Raw genomic sequence first — 14,435 nt, 5'->3', positions numbered from 1 at the left:
AGGCATGTTGTAAGGTTTCAGAGCAATAGCAAGTCTAGGCCCCAGCAAAACAATGTCAGTAGTTCATAATAGCTGGAAGAAATTTCTTTCTTGACTTTTGGGGTCTCTAGCTTATCCTTGACAGCCCTTTGGTCAGCAAATGTGACACATATTTGTGAGCCATGCTGTGGATATATGGTGCCACACATATCACTGTTACATACAAATACAGAGGTTGGACTAGATGATCCCTGTGTCTTTCTCTATCCCTGTATCTCAGGCTTCAGGTTTGTGGCCAAATCAGGTAAGAAAGAAATAGTTTTGCCATTAGATCAAAGTGGCTGGGGAAAACCCACTTTCTCTGTTACCCACAAACCACCTCATCTCTCCAAAATGAGAGAGGATGAACTCTAGAAATTTAGGGTGCTACCTTTACACTGAGTGTGTTTTTTGTGTTGTACAATGTAAGGAAAGGCAACTAAAACCTGTCAATTTAACATTCCTTGAGCCAAATGTAAGTAAGTGGCATGACCCAGTTCTAAGTGTCCCAGAATAATACTAGGCTGGACACAGATCAGGATAACAACCAGAATGCAAATTTCTCATTTACAAGCTCAAAATATCCAAGTTCACATAGGCAGACCCAGCAGGAACCCCAAATCCTGCTGGAATATATTTTTTATTTTATTTTTTAACTTCAGTTTTTTAAATGATATCTTCCTAAAAGACTGGATCTATTCTGTTCTTGGAAACTACCTTGGATATTGTGGATGAGGCAGACTTTAAATAATAGAAATGAGCATTGTTTGAACAGCAGGGATAGAACTCTGTTTTTATGGCTGCCATCTCAAAGGGGCTTGTGGTGACATTGTCCTGAGGACAAGTGGAAACAACTGAGAGGCGGGCCGTGTAGTTATACAAGTTTCCTGCTGAGAGCCAGGGAAGGCTGGAGTCCGTTGCTCGGTTTTTGCATTTAGCAGAACTACTGTTAGTTGTACAGCTTCCCTGGACTGTGCTGCAAGAATGTGGTGAGATCCACTAACCTAGATGGCTTGAACATGGGAGTGTACAAATTCATGGGAGATAAGGCTATGGGTGGTTGCTAGCAGTGACAGCTGTATAACTGCCTACATGATGAGAGGCAGCATTTCTGGGAAACACAAGTAGGGGGAGCTATTGTGTGCTGGTCCTGCTTGTGAGCTTCCTATGGGCACCAGGGTGCCCACTCTGAGAAACAGGAGGCCTCTGGTATAACCCAGCATGGCTAATACCATTTCAAGCCCAGATGTTGGAGGAGTTGCATGTTGGGATGCTCCATCCCTCTGCCTCATAAAGCCCCCGAACCATACACATAGAAAACTCTCATGACATCTAGGTCTCCTGACATGCCTGCTGTCTGTATGCAGGGAGGTAATTCCCACCTTCCCATGGAGCAGCATCCCATCTGCACTGGTGTTGTGTTTTATCAAAGCCCCAAATGTGGTGCCTTCAGTCAATGTATATGTTTCTGTACTTACATGCTCAGTCCACCAGAGGGCACTCACATTCCAGCTTGCTCCCAGCACCTGTTGGCCAGATGTGTGCATGGAAGCCTGGGACTGGTCTTTTTAGAGTTCTCCTGCACAGACTTCCTAGCTGCCTTTTGGATTTCCTACCCCACTTCCGCATCTTAGTTACATCCATGTTAGATGTGGACAGGAAGGAAGCTTTGCAGATGACTGTTCAAGACCACAGATTGGATCGCAACCCCACTACTTTGGGTATATAGGTAACTCCATAGCTAGCTGGTCAGCTAGCCAAGGGCCATTCAGTGATCACACATCCCTCACTGCTGCTACTCTGCTCCCTTCTAAAGTGTTTTTGCCTGGCTGGAAGCTATCCTTGATCTGTGACAATGCATCTGGCTTGCCTGAATAGAGAATGGATAGGTGATAGTTGGGTGCTGTGGGATGTGCTCTTTTCCTATTATTAGTAATGTGTTTTAAATATTTTTGTGTATTTTAATTTGGTATTCTATGCTTTATTTTTAAAAAGTAAGTCACTGAGAGAATTTTTTGTAGTAAGCAACATAACAACAACAACAGAGAGTTGCATGCAGGAGAGGTGTATAGAAACCTCCGACTTTTGCCTGGCCATAAAATTGTCTCCTGTACAAAGCTAAGAACCACTGCTCTGCCCATTTTTGCCTCTGGCCATGTCAGCCCTCCAGCATGTGGCCCCCAGACAGTTGCCCACCAGGGAATGTGGCCCTCAAGCTAAGAAAGGTCCCTCACCGCCACCCCGATGCATCATATACAGACAACCACTTCTAGAGTCAGTGCCTGGATCATGTACAGACTGCCAACAAGAGTTAACAGCACCACCAGCGTTGTACAACTAAAGACCAACAAACAAAAATGGTTTTGGTATGGAAAGATACTGAAGGGTACAGGAGAAATAGCAGCAATTTCTCACCAGCAGTATATGTAATTAGCCATTGCCTGCCACTGAGGAAGACTGTTTTGTTGTTCTTTTAAAGGCAAGGGACAAGATAAGGGGTCTTCTGGTTTCATCACCACCCAAGGCCTCAGGGAATCCTCCTGGGTTCTGGGAGAATTTGCCCACTCCTACAATCATGTCAAGATTCCCTGGCTGCTCTTAAATTCATGTAGCAGGGAATTTAGCTTTGCCGCCTTAGTGCAACAAATCTACTTTTTGAAAGAAACAGGCCTTTTGTGGTTAAGAAAGTGTGGCATGAACGAATGATGGACAGGGGGCTTGTCAACACAGAAACAAAAAAGGAAATGTAGAAACACTCAACGAGCAAACTCGTTGTCTTATAACCTCCCCTCACAAACAGATCAAGACAAATGCTCGATAAATGGTCAGAGGTAGTATAATCTCTGTGAATGCGCAGACTAAGAGGCAACTTGGACAGGATGGAAATCAGCAAACAAAGTGTGACCCAGTCACACAGCAAGGCTCGCAAACATTGAAATCCTTCCAAACTTGTGGGAGAGGATCTGGGGACAATGAGGCCACATCGGTTAGATCAAGATGACGCATCCAACAACCCCTTTATTCCCCCCTTTTCTTAGCCTCATCAAGGTTTTTTTGTTTTGTTCTGTTTGTGGATCCCTCCCTCCCCCAGGGAAAGCTGCCTTGGTCTGCTGGGGAAATGCTCCTGTACACCCCCCCTCCTTGTTCTGTGCCTGCCTCTCTCTCCTTCTCTCCCCAATGTGTGGGAGTGTGGTTTGGGGTCGTGGTGGGGAGGGTGCCACATGTCACCGCTTCACACAGCTGCTGCTGTTTAAACCAGCTGTGCAAGGCACACGCGGTGCTGGCAAAAGCACCCAACTCAAGCCGAGCTGCGCAAGTGACGAAGCCTGTACTTAGGCAGCCACAAAATGGCAGGAGAAAAAAGGGCATTTCTCCCTTGGCAGGGTCACCTGCTTTTGATTACAAGGGAATCTACAGGCCAAGGCTGTTTCTTTCTGCTCACTCTTGCCGTCTCTACCCGCCCTCTCTCTACCCCACAACACTCATCCCCAAAACATACACACAAATGGAATCCAGACTCAAATCTATTTGTCAGAGGAGAACTCTTGAAAATTGTCATGATCCATTTCAGAGTTACAGGGGATTGGTCTGATACAGGAACCAGCCAACCAGCACAGCCAATAGTGAGAGATGGTGGAAGTTGTATCTCTACAACTTCCAGAGGGCTACAGGTTCTCCACCCTTTGGACTGATGGAAATGATTTAAGAGAAGGCTACAGTCTTTGCTTTCAAATTTGGTCTCTGGAGACCATCATAACGCAGTTCATAACCTTGAAGCTAGTCAACTGCAATATACTCTGTGTAGGGATGCCCTGGGGGACTGCTGAGAAACACTTGCTGAGATAGGATCCAGCAGCCCACCTTTGAGGAGGGCCTGATTGCTAGAAGCACATTACACCATTCTTTCAGCATCTGCACTGTCCGACCTCCTGTTGTCTTCTAGGCATAGCTGACGAAATTCTAAAATATTTTTACAGCCAAATTACAAGTTCGGTTATTTCAAAAAGCAAGCTTAAGCTGGTCACTTATTTAGAGGAGAAGGAAGAGGAGGCGGTGGTGGTGGTGGAGGTGAAGAAGCCATGTAGTCCCTATTCAGAACATGTTCCTGATCTAGATTGTGACTCTGTACTCATTTCTTGCTATAATCAAATGCACATTGCTGGTTGCAAACAAGGTAAATAGTTATCAGAGCAAAAAATTGGTCACGAGTCACACTGGATTCCAGACTGGGGTCACATGGCTGCTTTTCCCCTTCAGTATAAAAGTACCCAGTGTAAGCGCCCCCCCCCCCTCTTTTCTTATTTAAAAAGTGTGAAATACATAATGTGGCCATTGGGCTGCAAAGCTAAGAGTAAGATGCGTGCTTTCAAAATATCAATCTGGATGCACTTATAGGAGGCTGCCACCTTGCTGAATCTAAGCAGGGTTTGGGTGTGGTGTGGTCAGTGCTTGGATGGGTGACCACCTGAGAACCAACAGGTACACAGCCTTAGGTTTCATCGTGGAAGAAAGGTGGGATATAAATGTAAGAAAATACATACACTGCATTACATACATACATACATACATACATACTAAAAGACATCTCCACCCAGGCAGGCAGAGCTAAGCACTTTGAAAGCACAGATCTGGACAGATCCATTCTTTTAAAGGAAATCCCCTCCGCACTTGGGCAGAGAACAGAGCTCTTTTGATCCACAACCCACACTTCTGAAAGATCTCAAAATGGCATCCCTTTTGTGCGTGGGCTGAATGGATGATTGGTGTGGAACAGTGCTGATCAGATCCCTCAGAAATATCAGCTCTCATCATGCACGTGGCCTCTGTCAGGCTATCTCTAAGAGAATGAGACCTTTAGCAGAAAAATGGTTGCCTACTCCTATCTTAAAGCAGTTAAGCACAGCATTTGTGTAACATATTAGGCAAACAAGGACACACAGAGTGACATTCTTGGTGGTTTCTCCCCAGTTTTAGAATTCCTTGGCTCCAGAGGTTTGCCCAGACCTGGGCGTCTTCTAAAAGCACTATAAGACTTTGGTTTGGGCAGAATGTTAGGACATATTTACACAACAGCCTCAGACTGATCTAATAGTCATTCACTGGGCTTTTGCCAGAGAACCTTTAGAAGTGCAGGTCTGGGGAGCTACGGGGCAGAGTTCAGGGAGAGAAAATTATCAGCACTGTATCAAATTGCATCCCCAAAATTATTGGGGTGAGGGAGCCATGGTTGTTAAAGTGGTACAAAAACTACAAAGTGAGAGGTTTAAGGGTCTCAGCAGCAGCAGCAGCACACCCTTGGGTTTGAATGGCCTCTGGAGACTGGAATGAAATGATGGTCACTGGAGACTTGTGGCGCCTGTGTGATTTATAAGATTTATTTACACATATATACAGACTGAGCATAAGATGGAAGGGTCCATGGCATTAACACATCAACAGATTCTGTTCTCCCATTAGGTTTCTATAAGGGGACAGGTTCCAACAGCATGGCTTTGGATTTGGCACAGAGAACATGTCAGGTCTCTGTGTGCACTTTCCAGCTTCAGTCCCAGTCTTTTTGTTTCCTTCCTCTCTCTCTCTCTCTCTCTCTCTCTCTCTCTCTCTCTCTCTCTCACACACACACACACACACACACACACACACACCTTCTTCAGACTCAGATCTTGTAGCTATAATATTGCTGGGCTGGCAGGAACCCTGAGAGGGCATCCAGCTCAATCCCAATCCTATAACAATAGGCTTGCAGTCTAGGTATATCCTGATGCAACTTCTGTAGGTACTTTTTAGCTCTGCAGAGTATTAGTGCACAGACTGAGAGCTCTGAACACAGTACTTTTCTTTTAGAACAGGACCATATTAATGCTTTAGGACCCATCTTCTTTGGCAATATATTTAATGAAAATATGTGCTTTCTCCTAGTACTAAGTGTACCTGTTATTTTCTCTTTTATGAATATTTGGAGTGTATGGAGGAACTTGGGAAAGGACCATAGTTTAGTGGCAGAGGTCATGCAGAAGGTCCTCAGATTAAAAAGAATGAGGTAGATAGTGATATGAAACTTCTGAAACCCTGTAGAATCACCGCTAGTCAGAGCAGCAGTCAATACTGTGAGATGAAGAAAGAGGTTGACCTATGTCCCTGAAGCTTACTGGTTGGCATGCCTGGAAAACACAAAATAAAGCTATGCATCTTGCTTGTAGTCCAGATCTTTGCCCAATGTCTCCCTCTAGTGGTTGCTAGGGCCAATTCATTACACTTGAATGCCCATACTGGTTTTTTTTTAAAAAAAAATTAGTTTAATTACTAGCTGAGTCAAAAAAAAGAAATGAATAATTGCTATGCACACAAGAAAAAACATACAAGATGCCACAGGCCTGATGGAGGGTGCAAAACAGCACCTCGGAGAAACGTTTGACCAGCGCAGGGGGCTGGGCGGAAGCACAAGAATGAGATAAGGGAAGAACTTCTCCCCATTTTTCCAAATGGAGAGTTGGCCTTCTATGACCTCATCCCTTCATTTGTGAAAACACCAGGCTATTGAGTTTTGCTGAAGACTTTTTGACATAATGGCACCATTGCTAGTCTCCCATCCATGTGGATCCTGCGCTGAAAAGTCTCCTGCTTCCAATGGCATGAGCCTAACTCTGCTTACCTACTTGGAAGTAAGGAGCATTATTTTCAGTGGGACCATCTTCCATTTAAGTACACTTGGGGTTGCTGTTCCATTTATTTGCAGAGGTTCACTTGAATGCTTGCTGCCTCCTCCTGCATTCAACTTAAGACTGTGACCAGAGGCAGACTTTCCTGGCTTCAACACCAGCCATTATTTCTTCTTTATTTCTTCTGCCTGAGCTCCTGTTGCTCAGTTTTACCATCTAGCCTGATGAAGAGCTACAGAAAACTCAGAAACTAGCACAGCGGGGGGGTCAGTGTGGTGTAGTGGCTAGAGTGTTAGACTAGGACCTGGGAAATCAGAGTTCAAATCCCTACTTAGCCATGAACCTCACTGGGTGACCTTGGGCCAGTCACTGTCTACCTGACAGGGTTGTGGTGAGGAATAAATGGGGGGGGGGTAATATCATGTAACCCTTTTGAGATCCTTGGAGGAAAAGGTGCTATATAAATGTATCTAAGATATGAATTTTGGTCAAGATCCATCAGAAAGGAACAACCAAAATGATCAGGGACTGAAGTGACTCCTCCACGAGGAAATCCTACAACATTTGGGGCTTTTAAATTTAGGAAATAGGCAGGCAAGGGAGGAAGGATGAGGGAACAGGAAGCCCAGGTCCAGGAGCCTTTCTAACTGGCCCTTGAGAGTCTTCCCATGCCACTTCCTGGCCCTGCTCCACCTCCTCCTCTTTTGCCTGGCTGGAATACGTCCTTCAACTGAAATTTGCCTCTTGCTTGCTTGAATGGAAAAATGTGTGCGTATAAACCTCTGGATTTTGCATGGATTGAATGTACCCTGCTGATTGAATGTATAAAGGCAAGAGTCACATATGTCGTGTCGTCCATTTTTTTTTTTTTTTACTCTGGCCCAACCAACCCCAGGTAGGTGGCCCCCCAGAAGGCTGACCATGATAGAATGTGGCATTTGGGCTGAAAAAAGTTTCCTGCCCTTGATTGAGGTTATGAAATTATGCACAATGTAGGCAAAGTGGACAGAGACATTTTTCACCCTCTCTCATAATACTTGAACCTGAAGCCATCCGATGAAGCTGGGTGGTGAGAGATTCAGCACATAACCTATGGATCAAGACACAGTAATAGTCAGCATTTTAAAAGGGAATTAGAAATATTCATGGAGGATATGGCACTCAATGGCCATTAGTCATGATGGCTGTATATCCAGTATTATAGCCAGTATGAATCTGAAACACTAGTTGCCGGAAAGCACAAGTGGGGAGTGTGCTGCTGTGCTCAGGTCCAGACTGAGGATTTTCCAGAGGTATCTGATTAGTCCTTCTTATGTTCTTATGCCTTGCTGTTGAGAAAGGTCCCTAGCAGATGTTACACAAAGGGAAGACTATGTTACAGCAGTCCACGGATATGGCTCACAATTATTAACAACCACACCCACACCCACAGGGTTCCCAATTTGTAAAGAATTTCAGGGGGATTAGCAAGCAGACATCAAGAACCCACAAATATTAGAGCAGATTTGTTTAGATCCAGTTGCCGCATCTAAGCCTGTTTCTCTTCCCTCCGTGCATCCAGTATCTGCCTTGTTGATAGACATTTCATACAGTGATACAAAAAAAACAGCAACCCCAAACCCAAGTATCTGCCTCACACCCAACATTTTTAGAAAAGGTCAACAGAGAAAGCAAGATGTGATGGACACTAAGTTTCAAGGAAGCCACAAAATACCAGGTTTCAAGCTGTGATTCCTGCATTGCAGGTGGTTTGCTTCAAGGCCCTTTGGGTACCTTTCCACTCTACAACTCTATGATTCTATGAAGCTGTGGAAAAGAAGAGGGAGATTAAATATTTCCAAAGGTCAACCAAAAATAGGGAGAAGAAGGAATTGGTTGTAGCTGAAGGGGTCCTCCGGCAAACTCATCTCCTTAGCCCAGGAAGCTCTGGAACCATCTCCTACAGAAGCTTTTCGTACGACAGCAATGAGCATCTGTTAGGGGTCAGAAAAACCACTTGGGGGAGTTTCCAGGAAGCCATGATTTTCTGTTGCTGAGACCTCTGAGATCCTTTTCCAGAGTTAGCAGTTGGGTCAGATTCTCTTGTGCAACCCCACCTCCACCCAATGGAAATGTCTGATCAGCAGTGCAATGATAGGATGGTACGGGGTGGAGTGCCAGGGAAATGCAGGCTTCAAAGGACAAGGCTTCGTCACCCCCAGATCCGGAGCTGTCCTTGCATCTGAGGGAAGGGCTCCCAGCAGCCAGTCACCCATCCTGAAACCCCATGTGCTCTTCGTCAGCCAGCTGAGATGAAAGCTCTGTTTGGCCACAGCCCTTTCAATAACAACCACCCCCACTCCTAAGCCCTAAAATTAGAGCTTTCTTTGAGCCCGAGGGTGATGCCAGGGAGAAGATAGCACAGCAGTGTTTATATACGCAGGTTTGAATTGTTCTCCCCCCCACCCCAGCCCCACTGTCTATGTTGCAGTAATTACAGAGTTATGGCCTGCCGGAGTTTGGTTGTTTGCAGCCTGGCTAGACATGGCATCGTTCTTGGGCATCTGGCCTCGCCCAAGCGGCAGCTGGGAATGTGCTGGATCATCAAACCGCAGCTCACCTCAGCTCCCAAAGCAAGGTAAGAGCCAACCAACCTGGGGCAGATCAGTGGTCGAACCACACCAGCCTCTACTGGCATGGGTTCTGCTATGAGCGAGCTACAGAATAGGGTAACCATAGTACACTTCTCAATCCTGCCTACACCACCCAATGATTGCAGCTCAGTGGTCTCAGGTTCAGTCCTGTCATCTCCACATGGGGCTTGAAGAGACTCCTGTCTGGACCCCTGGAGAGTCACGCTGCCAGTAAATGGAGGCAGTGCCAGGCTAGAAGGCCCAGTGGTCCGTTCTGGAGGTCTTGTGCAACAAACCCACCTCCCACAAAGACTGGACTTTTTGCGGTAAGGAAAGCGATGGGGAAACACACTGGAAAGTGTGGGATAACATTTGCTTGATGCAACACTGTCTAACCTTGCTGCAAACAAATTATAGAATCATAAAACTTCTAGAGTTGGAAGGGACCACAAGGGGACACTCACCCCAGTAAATAACAATGGTGAGCTTTCCAGCTGTGGCTCATAATGTTACCAGTTGACCAAAGCAAGGACGAAAAAAACCTGTTCCAATTTTGTGCTTTTAACAGCAACTTGATATGCGATGGAAGTTGAGGGTTTTTTGTGAGGTGGTGGTGGTGGCATTTAGGTTACCCTTTTCTATGTCCTCTGATCAAGCTGCAATTCAAGACACAGAATCAGGGTCAGATAATATGTTGACAGCATCCAAGGTCTGTTGAGTCTCTGAGCTGTTACTCTTCTCTGAATAAGAAAACCAGTTTTTCAAGTCCTGATTCCTTCTCAGTAACTGGGTTTCTAATTGGGTTTATCTGTCCTGCCATAGTCAACCCAAATCATGCATCCAAATCATGCCTAGGCAGAGACTCACACAGAGAGACCACTAATAACTTCAGCACACCAAATCAATACAGCACATATTTGTTTTTGGAGCAATCTGGTGTTCCTCACTGTGGACATATAAATCACCTTGAGATGAATGTAAAAGGGGATTAGTTAGTTAGTTAGTTAGTTAGTTAGTTAGTTAATAATGATACTGATGAAGATGCTGATGATAACAACAACAACAGTAAATAATGTTAGGGGCTGGATTTTTATTGTACCAACAATAAATCACTTTGTTCTCCCCCCCCCCCCTTTTTAACAAGGTTAAACATCTATTTTGCCATGGAGAATTATTCAGCCCAGTAAAATGTTCAATGCATTAAGAATGTGCCCATACCACAGACAACGCCTTTCAGATGCAGGTCAGATGTTTTACACCTCCTGATATACAGTTGTTGTTAACCTGCCCTGGGACTGGCTGGCTATAAATACAAATAAATAAATACATACATAAAACACAAGCAGGGCAGGTCAGATATGCTTTATAGGCACCTCAAATCAGCACTGAATGGCACTAACAACCAGTATGGAAATGCTCTCACGTTTTAGTAATTGAATAAAATAAGTCACTATTCTTATCACCCAATGAATTGAGCTGGTCCTTTAAAAATAAAAATAAAAATTCTGATGGGGGCCATAAACCCCAAGCTAAGAACATAAGAAGATCCAGCAGGATAAGGCAGTGGCCCATTTAGTCCAGCATCTTGTTCTTACAGTGCCAGTCAGATGCCTGCAGGAAGCACACAAGCAGCATTCGAGCACAACAGCACTCTTCCCTCCTGTGGGTTCCAGGAATTGGCAATCAGAAGCATACTGTCTCCAACAGTGGAAGTAGCTTTCAGGTTGCTACAGTGCAGGGATGGGGGACGTGTGGTCCTCCATCTCCCATCAGCCCCAGCCACTACGGCCAATGGTGCTCAACATCTGGTGGGTCACAGGTTCCCTACACCTGGCTTAAGCAGTGAGAATCATAGAGTTGGAGGGGCCTAGTCAACAACCCTGAAAGGTCAACAACCCTGAAAGGCAGCCCAGTATTAGTGTTCCATTCAGCAAACGAGGGCCAAGAAAAGAATGGCTTGCTTAAGGTGACCTAGTGAGTCTCTGGCTGAGACAACAGTTGAACCATCGATTGACCAGCTCAAGGCCTACACTCTCATCCACTATGTTATACCGGCAATGCACAAGTAAAAATAGAACTTGCCAGGAATCAAGGTGGCCTCTGCCAGCCTATGGCTCATAACATCATCAAGACATCTCAACTTGCATTGACCTCCAGCCAGGTCTCAGAATGAGGAATTACAAATACTATTTCAGTTGGGCAGGAGCAAAGCAGGAGAGGGAAACCCTGGAAAGGGCAAGATGTCACCGAGATGCTGGATGCTTCAAAGAGAAGGAAGTCATAGGGTCCATCTTTTCCAGCTTTCTGTGTGTTTTCAGAGTAGCATGGCCCACTGGGCCCCCCCCATCCCCTCACCCAGCACAGAATTGGGCTGAGCTCTCAGAAGCTCAGAGCAGCAGGACACCCACCATCAAAGAGGATTCCTCCCTGGCCAGTTCCAACCTGTTTTCTGCCAGCCCTGCAGTAGAGGGGAACTGAAATGGGCTGGGCTCAATGCAAGACTTGGTCCAAGGCTACCCGGAAGAGCCTGTTGTTTGGGGGGCAGCACAAACACTCACATGCTCAGAGCAAACTGCCCTGTTTGCACTTTATTATTCCTATTAATCATGTACTTGGCATTTGCACACACTTTGAAGTACTATATTATTATCCCTATCAAACAAGGAGAAGGAGGCAATTACTAGGCCCGCTTTACAAAAGGGTAATTGAAGCCTCATCCAACTCCCCCCCCCCCCCCGCAACCCCCATCCACTAAGTCTGCGGCTCTGGTGAGTTTTGAATCCAAACCCGGCATGCAATGCAAAGCACCACACTTTCTCTCTTGAGGAGAGGAGGAAAATTGCTCTGTGCAGGTGGAAAAGTTATCTCATCCAGGGCAGCACACTGTGCATTGGAATACTATTGTTGTTGTTGTTGTTTATTACATTTCTATACTGCCTTTCATCCAAATTGCTGTTTGCTCCAAGTGAGCGCTAAAGAGCAGTATTCCTTGGGGGAAAGCAGCAGGACAAGAGGAAGTGTTGATAAGCCTTCTCTCTCATATAGAATTTGGAATTTGTCTTTTTCAAGATGAAGCTTGCCACCTCGATTTTTGTTTTAAGTCTTTGTTTTTATAAGTCATTTAAAGAGAATTCAGATCTGCTATTCAGCTACATTTTGAAAGTCTATGGGTAAATAGAGAGCCAGTGTGGTGTAGTGGTTAAGAGCGGTAGTCACGTAATCTGGTGAACCGGGTTCGTGTCTCCGCTCCTCCACATGCAGCTGCTGGGTGACCTTGGGCCAGTCACACTTCTTTGAAGTCTCTCAGCCCCACTCACCTCACAGAGTGTTTGTTGTGGGGGAGGAAGGGAAAGGAGATTGTTAGCCGCTTTGAGACTCCTGAAGGGGAGTGAAAGGCGGGATATCAAATCCAAACTCTTCTTCTTCTAAATGTTTAAAGCTGATTTGTCTTATTAAGTAATAACTGACCTGACATTGCAGCCCTACACTGCACCTGCGATTTTGGATCCACATGTAAATGTCCTGATAGCAGACCACTAGCTTACTGATGTTAGGTGTCATGAAAGGGCAGCAGATTGCTGGTTTAGCCCATACACCCAAAGTATTTTTGTTTCGTTTTTACTCCCAGGCAGTCATTTGTAGAATTTGGTATCTCAGATGTGAAAAAGATGTATGATCAAGCTTGGGTACTATGCACTTTGATTTGGGAGGAGGTGTGCAACTTGCTGCTCCGCCTCAGGCAGCAGAAAGTTTTGGTCTGGGCCTGGGAAGGTCCCAGGTTCATTCCCTGATATCTCTTGCTAAAGGTGGGCAAGACTCTTATCTGATATCCTGTAGTGCTGCTGCCCATCAGTACAGACAAGACTGAGCTGGATAGGTACACGAAAAACTCTGGTAAAAGGCAGCTTACTATAATCTTATGCAAAGATTTTCATAAAAATAATGCCATCAGAGATGGAATCATCTGTCTCTAGACCCTGTTAGATTAACCTTTTAAATATGTTTTGGGGAAGGGGTTATTGGTTTGCTTTGTTTTTGCTATTATGTACTTTGTGGTTTTATGGTGTATTTTTATGCCGTGAACTCCCCTGAGATCTTTGGACGAAGGGTGGTATAAAAATCCAATAAATAAATAATCCTTATATGCATAGGCCAGTTTAGTGGGCCTTTCAAGATAAAGATGCATATACATTTACTTTTGTGTAGGTCTCATTGGTTCAACTGGTCTTACCTGCTCCATCCATCTGTGCCATGCAGGAGTATGTCCCAGGTGGCCTGCACACTTCCACATGCCATTATTATTGTTACTGATATTATTCATTTGATGTCTATGCTGCCTTTCTTCCCAACCAGGAGCTGTGAGATATTTGTCTCTCCTGTCTTGGTCTGTACAGCCACAGCAGGCTTCCAACAGATTTGACTTGACTCCCAAAGGCGCACTCCTCTATTTTCTCCAAAGACGGACACCAACAACAGTCTGGCCCTCAGCTCTAGCACTCCATCAGAGAACGCTTTCCTTGTTAACTTGCCTGCCAGTGATCCCCCTTGCACAATTCTGGGATGTGTTCTTCATCATCTGCAGAGTTCACACAAACTTCTAGTCAGGCCTAGGAGTTTTGCCTTGATTCTTCCCAAGCTGGCTCTTTGGCTCTTGTTCAGGGCGCACCAATATCTTGGCACCTCTTAGGCTGCATGGATGGGCCTGGGTGGCATCCCACCTTGTTCCAGGCAGGCAAAACTGTAAGGATCTCTGGGCCACGAGAGCCAAGAAGCCCCAAACCCAGCCACTGTGGACCACCCCCACCAAACACCCCACCTTGCCTCTGCATACTCGCCATCCCTTGGGCTGTAATTAAGCTGCAGCTGGAAAGCCCCAGCACCCAAGAGCTGGGGATGGGGCCGACCGCAGGCAGCTGCAGGCACCCACATGAGAGGGTGGATTAGAGGGTGAGGCCCCACCCAGCCCATTGATCTCCTCCAAGCTGATCAGCCAGAGCAGGCAGAGGCGGTAGCTTTAGACACGCACTGCTGCCCCTCCTCTGCCCTAGTTTCCATGGCAACTACAGACACAGTGGCTTTGCTGCCCAGTCAGGCCCAAAGACTTCTAGGCCGAACTTGGATAGGCAAGGCCTGATTCAAACCAGCT

General features: G+C 45.7%; 1 protein-coding gene across 2 annotated transcripts in view; it reads right to left on the bottom strand.

The window, feature by feature from the left end:
* CDK5R2 (cyclin dependent kinase 5 regulatory subunit 2) overlaps positions 1-14,046 on the bottom strand; it is an 87,420-nt gene extending 73,374 nt beyond the window's left edge. For both annotated transcript variants that reach the window (XM_083749307.1, XM_083749306.1), the window contains exon 1: positions 13,521-14,046. The gene's annotated coding sequence lies outside the window, so the exon portion shown is untranslated. The remainder of the gene's footprint in view (positions 1-13,520) is intronic.
* Between the last annotated feature and the right edge of the window lie 389 nt (positions 14,047-14,435).

The sequence above is a fragment of the Podarcis gaigeae genome (assembly GCF_964106915.1).
Source record: "Podarcis gaigeae genome assembly, chromosome: 1".
In the NCBI taxonomy this organism is placed as follows: Eukaryota; Metazoa; Chordata; class Lepidosauria; order Squamata; family Lacertidae; genus Podarcis; species Podarcis gaigeae.
This window is presented reverse-complemented; position numbering and strand designations above follow the sequence as displayed.